Source organism: Haliotis asinina, chromosome 1 (assembly GCF_037392515.1).
Source record: "Haliotis asinina isolate JCU_RB_2024 chromosome 1, JCU_Hal_asi_v2, whole genome shotgun sequence".
Classification (NCBI taxonomy): domain Eukaryota; kingdom Metazoa; phylum Mollusca; class Gastropoda; order Lepetellida; family Haliotidae; genus Haliotis; species Haliotis asinina.
In genome coordinates this window covers 62,791,877-62,802,411 of record NC_090280.1, presented here as the reverse complement: position 1 = coordinate 62,802,411, position 10,535 = coordinate 62,791,877, and positions in this window count along the sequence as shown.

Below are 10,535 nucleotides of genomic sequence, written 5' to 3'. Positions count from 1 at the left end.
AGTTATTATTCAGTATGGAATACATAAAGAGTTACCTCCCATGCTTCATACGCCTACTACGCCAGAAGTGTGTTTATTGTAGAATAAATGTTACTATAAATCTGACAATAACGCCGACACTTTAGACAAATGCAATCCAACAGAATCGTGATGAAATTAGGCAATATGGTATATCTTTATAATTTCTGCTTATTCATGTTCCTTCACTCCGTTGAGCCGGAAGCTGGCAGGGGTAATGGTGGCGAAGAACGAAGTGAATACCACGAGTGGTGCTCAAAATGTTGAATAAAACATTTCACGTGAGTAATTATTAATTGTGGGGTTGGAAATCGGACAGCACAACCTAGTGAGGAAATTGGGGTGTACCTTTGATAAATGCGATGTTTCATTTTGACATGAAAAATACTTTTTGAACTGAAGCGAGGGAGGTGCGTTGCCAACCTTTGCTCGCTTCGCGCGCATATATGAAGACTGGTCATTTTCTCTACGCTGCGCAACCACATTTGCGCAACAGTTTGCCTGTGTTTGATCGTACGCTTGGTGCCCAACATATTCCACTGATGTCTGATGGTCTTAATGGTCTGTTCTGCGAATGATGTCGGCTAGAGAACTCATTCTGACATTGTCATTCACGAAAAACTGACGGTTATTAAAGGAGACTGGTGGCACCATGGATGCAACAATTATTGTCTCGTCTGACAATCAAGTGATCTTTGAGGTGTTCAATATGGTTCATATCCGGAGAATACAAGTACGTTCATTAAGGAACTGCGTTGACGTTTAATTCGTGCAGGTATTTTCAAACAAAGTCACATCTCTTGAACAAAAGACAACAAAAAGAAGGTCTCAACACTTCATCCTAGAATCCTTGAGCATCGAATGTCTTTGGATCTTGTTCTCTGGCCAGAAATGTCACCCCACACCATGACGGATTGCACTGGGGGTCTTTTACGTTTAACGAGTAGATGCTTTAGACCGCAGTATACCGTGCAATGGCCTGTAACACGGGCAGTATTGGGTCAGGACGGTAAATGACGTGCAGTTCATGATAATTACCTATTCACTGCACAATGATAGACCATTTGGATCATTCACATTAAATACTTCTAGCTGTCCTCATGAAAGCTTATTCACATGATGCTAATCGTTTAATTAGAAAGGTGTTTATTTTTTTAAAAAAAAGAGAGAGCAAACGGATTACACGAAACTTACCATTTCCGCTCTTGGCATGAAAAAGACCACCGTGCTAAACACTGTGAGACATAAACCAACAACCAAAAAACAAAACCTTGTTCAAAAAGGTAGGCATCCAAGGTTAGATTCTTTTGACACCAGGGTCATCAGAGATGTCATTCGCTGGCTATTTGCTAGAAATGAACACCTGTACACAAGAAAGTTAAAACTCATCCTTGCAGAGGATCACGACATTACTGTTTCTAGGTTTATGCTAAGCAAACTACTGCTCAAATTTGGATACACGCACAAGAAGGTATCAAGCAGATAACTTCTGTAATGTGTGAGAGATCTGATATTGTAAAAATAAGATGTAACCATCTGAGAGAAATTAATCAGGCAACAGAGGATGGGTTCGAACCTATATATCTGGATGAGACCTGCGCCAATGCAAACCATACTGCTGTCAGACATTGGCTACCTACTGATTCCAGTGATGGTAGGAAAATCACAGGCAAAGGTGAACGTTTAATCGTTCTTATGCTGGTTCCCACCGTGGATTCCAACCTGGGTGTGATCTGATATTGACGGCAAAGAGTACAGATGGTAGGGGCTATCACACAGAAATGAACTCAACGGATCTCGCAGTATTTTGAGGAACAATTGTTGCCAGCTCTGCCAGACAAAAGTCCTGTTGCCATGGACAGTGCTCCCCATCACAGTGTTCGAGATCCAAACAATAGGTGGCCAACTTCCAATACAAAGAAGTCGTATATGCAGCAATGGCTAACAAATAACAATACACAGTTTTCAATTAAGGTCACTAAACCACAGTTGTACTAACAAACCTCCACTCACATTGACATTGCACACTGGCTTGCATGTGTTGAACATGTCAAGAAGGTGGAGAAAGAGTACTGGCTCAAAGGTGGCTTGAATGGGCAAACAGTTAATCCAGTTGTCTTTCGTTTGGACACTTGATGACTCCTCTGTGGAAGAATGGAGTGAACTTGATGCAGTTTAATTTTGTTATTATATTTACAGGTAATAATAGTATTCAGTCAGGTATGCTATAGGAAATCAAAAACCTTTTAACAATGAAAGCACTGACTGATTCCAACGACTTAAAGTGTAATATGAAACACCCACATGAAACTATCATGAAAATATAAATATTAACTATCTATATGCTTAAAGCTATTAGACATGCATTGCTTAATTTGGAATGTAAACATAACACTTTTGTCTTCATTATATCTTTTCTTCAATGAGTGTGCATGATTGTGTGTACTTGTGTCCGAGGGAACGGGGCTTTAAAAGTTTTTGCTTTCTTAATATAGGTCTTCCGATTAATGATTTAGTGTAAATATACTGTCTGTGTTCTTCTGTCTGTGCATTTCCACTTAGGTACTGCATACGCAAAATATGGCATTAACATTACAAATTTAAATATTTTAACCTAAAGGGTCATCCTCAAATAGTGGGTTTTGTGGTTCATGTTGAACAACTCAGAGAAACAAACAAAAGTTTGAGATCTCTATCGGATCATTGGATGAAGAGTTATCTACAAAAAAAACCCGGGTCCGCATGCCTTTCATGCCAAACTATACGTTGCTGTAGGCTGCATTATACCTGGCTATATGCCTGCTATCAAATGTGCAACTCTTTTTACAGTGCTGTAGGCTACTGTATGCATGACTGTAAGCCTGTTATCAAATGAACAACCCTTCTACAGTGCTGTAGGCTACTCTTTGCATGGCTGTAAGCCTGTTATCAAATGAACAACCCTTCTACGGTGATGTAGACTGCAGTATCCATGGCTATAAGCCTGTTATCAAATGTGTAGCCCTTCTACAGATGGAACCCGCTCCACCAGCCTGCTGCTTCTTCAGAGTTAGCAGGGTTGGGGTTGACAAGATAGGCTGCTGGCGGTATCCCAGATGTAGTATTTCACAACGCCGACAAGGGTCTTGTATTGGAGCGCAGACCGACGCAGATCCCCGCAACTTCCACGTAAACATTCCTTAAGAACGGATTTCAGAAGCAGGCGACTGCTCCGAGTGCGGTCCTGTTACATTCTCTGAGACGGAGCTTTCGTCATGACGAGCTTCATTTTGAGATCCATGGATGCCCAACTCAACCCGTGACATTGGACACATGTCCCCAAACACTGTTTCAGTTGAGGAATATGTTGGATTCGTTGATGCTTCTGGAGAATTTCCTTGCCGGCTGTCAGTCTTACCCAAGTGCCTGGTTCTACCCTTCCCCGGACGGTATAGAGTCGGACTAGTTTCCTTACAAATGTTCCGGTGACATAATGGTGATCTGTTCATCTTGTGGGGACTCATATGAAGGTGACAACAATATTGGTGACTGCATCCCATACATTTGCAGTCATTGGAGTAACATTGCAAATTATGCTCAAAATCAGATAACCGTGGCAAATGAACTTTTCTCCTTTGATAAATATGACAGTTCAGGCATGTCATATGATTCTCCTGACAGCAGCAGTTTGACCCAAAATCATCACAATGATCAGCCGGAAAAGAAAATTTGCAAGGCGAGAAGGGTGGTGTGTATATCAGGCTTGTTTTCGACACTTTGCGTTCCGTTGATATCTTGCGTGAGACTGACAGCTTCCTCCAAGATACGTTTCTTCTTTGCCCTTGCTCATCATTGATATCCAGGGGACACTCGTCTTCGTCCACGTCAGTGGAGAAGCAAACCTTTCTCTTCTTCGCTGCTACAGGTGTAGTATTCTTAGGAGAACCGCAGATCACAGTTTGGCCGCCATTACCAATATGGGAATCTTGTTGCTGCAAGATCCATTGTTTTGGGCGTGTGAGGCTGTGTTGGGATTCGTCATTCTGGAGGAGTTGTTTGTCGTTCTCCAGGAAGAAAATTGGAGTTTGTGCTTCGTCAGGCTGGGATGGCTGTCTGGGTGTATGCCCAATTTGTCCAGCGATGAAATCATTGTAAGCAAACTCAGTACCAGACCTGGGTAAAGGTTCTACCCTAAATCTCACCTGAATTGCAGCATAGGCCAACTTGAAGATTTCCGACACGTTCTCTCGTTTCTGACTGAGAAGCAACCCTTCGCCAACAGGAGACAGCAAGTACAGGAACACAATGCAGAAAAGGGTCAATACATGATGGATGCCTGGGTTCAAGCTCGTTTCCAACCACGACGTCAGTCGTAGGGCAACGTAAGGTGTCCAGGCAACGAAGATCGGAAAGGCCGAGAGACAGAGAGACCAAGTTATGGATCGGCCACCTTTGCGACTGTGTTGCACGATGGTCATACGTCTTTGTTGGATAGTGCAATGTGTTCGCCGTCGTTGTAGGTTGCTCTGAGATTTACGGTACGTCTTCTGAACGACGCCGTACAGCACAAACGTCAAGAAGATGGGAAGGATGTCGAACGCTATAATGATGAAGAGATTGAACCAATATTGGAGGTTCTGACCCGGTGTTCGTGTCATGTTGCTGGAGTACTGGACAAAGCAGGAACTAACGGAATCGGCGATGTTGGACAAGGAGATGAAAGCGTTGAGGAGGACACTGATGCTTAAAGGTAGCAAACACAGTCCCAAGGTAAGCAAGGCAGACATCTTTGTTATGAGCACGTCAGCATTTCCTTTGCATAAGCATATCCTGAGACGAGTCACTGCCAGCGCCAAAAGGCCCATGGGGTAGAAGTCGACAAGGAACTGTTGAAGCAGAACTGGAATTAAAACGAATGAGTGAGTGAGTGAGCATATTCTAACAGTATACCAGTTGCATGAGTGAGTTAGTTTAGCATTACTCCAGCAATATCACTGAGGGGGACAACTGAAATTGACTTCACACCTTGTACCCATGTTGGGAATCGACGTCTTGACGTAACGACAAAACGCTTTAACCGCTTTTACCCAACCACCATCCAACGTATGTGGTTGGAATATTGAGTATGTTCCAGTGTGTGAAATAATCACTGACACGGTAGCTCGTGACTAGTAAAATTCCAGTCGGGCCAGTAAATCCCCACAGCCACTGGCCCGACTGGCTGGTGAAATTATGTGGGGTGTTATGTGACGTGTTAAGTTATAATAGACTTTTAAATCTTGCAAGATCATGAATTATTTTGTGAGCTAGTAACTCTCAGGCATAACTAGCCCGACTGGCTAGCAAACCTTGAAAACTATATCGCACACTGTTATGTCCTTGTGTTGGTTTTATTCGTTCGTTCATTCACGCCACCCAACCCCAGACAGGGCTCACCCTCCCAAATGTACTAGTATCTGAGAATTTGTAACATTTGAGAATCAGATGAACAGTGCCAAATTACACTCGGAGGGGTGCGAAAAGTATGTCATCTCGGCAATGTGATGGCTGAGTGGCTTGATCGTTCCTTACAGGTGGGTAGCAGATGGGGCCCAGCTTCCCCTCAAAAGTGCTAGAATCTGTACTTAATTGAGAAAGTGTAATCCCTAATTTAGAATGTTATGTTGGACAATCTTCTCATCTGCATTGAGTATTTGGTGACCTATAATTTTAATGTTTAGGCGTTTGAGATTTGGCGAAGATGAAACCAAAAATATTGGCGATCAACACCGTTCAGGGCTCAACTTACGTAGTCCGCTTGGTTCAAACATATTCAAAAAGAAACGCATAGGCGATTTGTATTTTTAAAAATCTATTAACTACCTATTGTGTTGAAACAATCGTCAAAATATGCAACATAAATGTTGATAGCATGGTTTTACACAAGTGCACAAGTAAAAAATCGATTTTACCTGAAAATGTTTATTTTGATGAGATATCTTAGATTTCGGCATCGCCACAGCGCAACAAAAATCACCTAACAGTTGAAATTGTGCAGGAGAGAGCATTCAAAATCCAGATTACTTTAGGAAACTGACTGTCGTTTTGAAGGGGTTTCACTACGTCAAGTCTTCACTCTGCGACACGGAACATAACCATTGAAAGAATGCATGGTGGAGATGCCAATCTTCTGCTGCCAGGCGTCGGAATGTTAGTCTGGGCAAGATATCATTGTTTGCAGCTCGTTGCAACAAAATCGGGTATAACAAATGACCGTTCCTGTACAGGCAGACCTCGAGTTACTACTGCAGCCCAAGATCGGTACATCCGGGTACTACAGTTGCGTGATCGTACTGCCACGGGTGAGACCACAGCAGCCTGGGTGCCTGGACTTCACAAGATATCCGGTCAAACTGGATGGAACAGGCTGAAAGAGATTGGTCTGAGAGCCAGGAAACCCAACGTCGGGGTCGTTCTACGTCGTCACCATCGCGCTCAAGGTCTCCGTTATCTAAAAGTATCCACCTGGTTGTAGTAGACATTACCGTCTTCTGCACTGGTGTAACATTTCATGCACTACATTCGTAACTACACGGGTCATTCCGGCAGGCCGGGTGGCGTCTCGTACCCCTCTCGTGGCCATGTTTACGACTGGGCCTTGTCTAAGCGCAAACGGGCGCGGAGATGAAACTAGTCTAGATTGACGGACTATTTCCATGGGAAGATAACTCTGTTTTCAAGCCATTCGTAACTAATCGGGTCATTCCTTCTTGCAGGTTACGGAGAGAGGCGAGTAGTTACGAATGCATGCACTAAAGTCTATTTGTGGTCGAGTTATACAAGTGTGAAAACACATTTTCGCACCATTCATTTTCTCGTCTATGCGTTTCTTTATTTTATTTTATTTCATTTCATTTCATTTCATTTTTTGATAGTATATAATACTAAATGAAAAGCTGGTCATAACTAAATCATCACACCAACTCTGTGAGGTTTTTGCAGAATCTATGTCCTAAAAATAAAAAGGTCTTTAAAATATTTACACACTTTACTATTTGTTACGAGGGAGGAATGTAAAAGGAGGAACAGCCAGGTGTGCGAGAAACGATAGAGATAGAGACGGTACAACGGATCGATAAATCAATAACTTTGCGTACGTGTACATATTCTTCACGCACACCTGGCTGTTCCTCACTTTGCACTCCTCCTTCGTAACAAATTGTGAACTGTGTCAAAATTTAAGGGTAATTTGTTAACAAGCTGGGTTTTTTAAATTTTAGGACATAAATTTTAGAAAAAGAAGCACTGAGTTGGCCTGATGTTTTGATTATGATCAGCGTTCCATTTAGTATTATATGTTTATTAGTTTACGAGCTGAATGCACTTCTTAGGACCGCATTTAAGCAAAGCGGACTATAGATTGTTAGAAAATGAGGGTCTACGTCATTTTCAGCAATATTGCAGCAATATCACAACGGGGAACACCAGAGAGGGTTTCACGCATTATAGCCATGTGGGGAATCGAACCCGGGTCTTGGGCACGACGAGCCAACGCCTAACTACTAGGTTACCCCGCAACCCATCGGGGTATTAGAATCGCCTATATGTACCTCACCCCTAGCTCGACAAACACATATTGCGCCGCTGATTACGAATTGTCGACGATGTTGCAAACATGGTGAATATAACTATAAACTGAGGTTATCAATACGTGTCGTATTTTCTGATGAGATAACGTTCACTTTGACCCTCCTTGGTAGGCGTGGTCGTGTCTGGTGACCCAAAATGAGTGAGTGAGTTGGGTTTTACGCCGCTTTGACAATATTTTTTCACTGCTACGAGAGGGGACACCAGGAATAGGTTTAACACATTGTAACCGTTTGGGAAATCTGATCCGGGTCTTCAGTGTATCGAGCGAACGCTTTAACCACTAGGTTACTTCACCTCTCCTATTCGAAATGAGGATCCATGCTTGCCATAAAAGGCGACTATGCTTGTCGTAAGAGGCGACTAACGGGATCGGGTGGTGAGGCTGACTGACTTGGTTGACACATGTCATCGGTTCCCAGTTGCGCAGATCGATGCTCATGTTGTTGATCACTGGATTATCTGGTCCAGACTCGATTACTTACAGGCCGCCGCCATATAGCTGGAATATTGCTGAGTGTGGCGTAAAGCTAAACTCACTGTTCGAAATGAGGTTACTCTGAGTGGCATCGACTACGAGCGAACCCTACTGTTCGTGGTAGCAACGATCACAGGAAAGTAGTGAATGAGTTTGTGTAACAAGAAAAACTCAAAACCAATCAAAGCTCAGAACTGATGCAGTTTCGACCTCTAATGGTGGATGGTGTCAGCATGGAACCAATAGCTACCCATCTTCATCCTGGAGCTGATGCAATTTTGACGCCAAATCCACCAAGGCTGGATTGTTTAAACATTGAAACCAAATGTTACCTTAAACGGAAACATACCCGTAATGACACCTTACGTCTACCCAATCCTTTTCTATACCCCTTAAAAGCACAACACTTTGTACAACATCATGCCATGACAGAGTGAGTGAGTTTGGTTGTACACCGCTTTTAGCAATATTTCAACATTATCATGGCGAGCGGCACCAGGAATGGACTTCACACGTTATAATCCATGCTTCCTATCTCCCCACCAAGACGTTTCGATGCGTTTTGACTTGAATTTATGACCTGCGCATCGTAACACGTATTGTATCGTGACCTAACTATACTGTTTCATGTAGCTACTGTGACATACCCTCGTCACACCGAAGACCCGGGTTTTAATCACCACATGGGTACAATACGTGAACCCCATTTCTGGTGCTCAGCGCCATGATGTTGCTGGAATATTGCTAAAAGCGGCGTAAAAGAAAACTCCGTTAATCAGAGTGTGACGTTTAATATTTCACTAGTAAATACTGGGCCTCTAATCAACATCATATTATATATACCAACAGTGCAGCCAAATCACAGCGGAGAGACACAATGTATCCAAAGGAAGCCGAACCTTCGCGGTGACAAGCGAACGCTTTAACCACTAGGCTACGCCACCGATCCCATTGCACGTATTCTTAATTTTAGATTCAGATTGGAAACGAAAGTGAAAAACTGGGGCGGTGGAGTAGCTTAGTGGTTAAAGCGTTCGCTCGTCATGTCTAAGGCTCAGGTTTTCTTCCACACATGGTTACAATGTGTAAAGCCCATTTCTGGTGTCCCCTACCGTGATTTCGTTAGAATAAATGCGGCGAAAGAAAATCTGAGTAAAATCAGCCAGCCATTCAAAAACTAACTGTTTCTCTGTTGGCATGCATGTGCGCCGCATTCCCCACGCGGTTACACGAATTAATCAATCAATTGATTGATTAATTCGTGGTTTAAAGCCCCACTCAGCAATAATCTAGTTATATGTCGGCGGTCTTTCGAGTCTGGACCAGATAATCCAGTGATCAAAATCATGAGCACCTAACTACGCAATTGGGATACGATGACATGTGTCAACCAGTTCAGCGAGTCTAATCACCCGATCCCATCCATCACCTCTTACGGCAAGCATGGGTTACTAAAGACCATTTCCTATACGGATCTTCACGGGCAATGCCGGCTACAAAATAAACCAAATTCTCTACCTGCTGCAACTGTTCCCGATGGAGGCCAGTTTTCATCCTCAGGGAACGCCATGGCATGTAACGGCACCACAACCACCAACGCCATCATCGCCATTGTCGTTTTTGCCCACTGTAACACGTCAGTCGCATTGGCGGCTTTCTTTGGAGGCTTCACTGCTATCATATGGACAATGTTGACAAGAACTGCGACTACATCCACGAAGAACAAAACACTCTTTACTGGGGTCTCTATGACACAGCTCGATATCGTGTCATCTGGAGCTGTTACATTAGCCATCTCCGATGGTGAAAGATATTTCCAATACGCAAATAACGTCGATTAGAACATGGACGTCGCTTGTAAACGACAATGGACGTTAATGACGTCGTATGCAAGTCCAAGCAATCTCTTCAGTATCTGAAACTTATTTGTTTCAATCTGTCTAAATAAGCAAACATGACGTTCGAGAATCCTAGCAACATACATGTGACAAAACCGTTAAAATTACATTTGAGAATCAGACAGCTTGTTGCCATGGAGATGTTTGGTGTAACAACTGTGTTTGTAACACTTGTTCTTGATGACGTGTGTCATTTTGAAACGTGTTATTACGACGTCTGTCGCTTAGTAATTTTATACAATCGGAATCATTCGTGACCAGGGTTATGGCTTAAATATGGGTGCAAGCGATGTACAGCGATTCACCTGACAAAGGAACTTTCAGCTGCTTTCAGTGGCAGCAATCGCTGGATGAGGTCGCTTCTTCTCAAACCAAAATGGCGGCTTAGGAAAATTTGAGGTTGAGCAAAATTGTTCTCTCAGTTATTTAACATTATACATATCTATGTCCTGTATAATAAAAGCCCCAACAGCTTTTCATTTACATACATTTTCATATTTCGGGTTGGTGTCAGTAGATTAGTTATGAAAACTGAA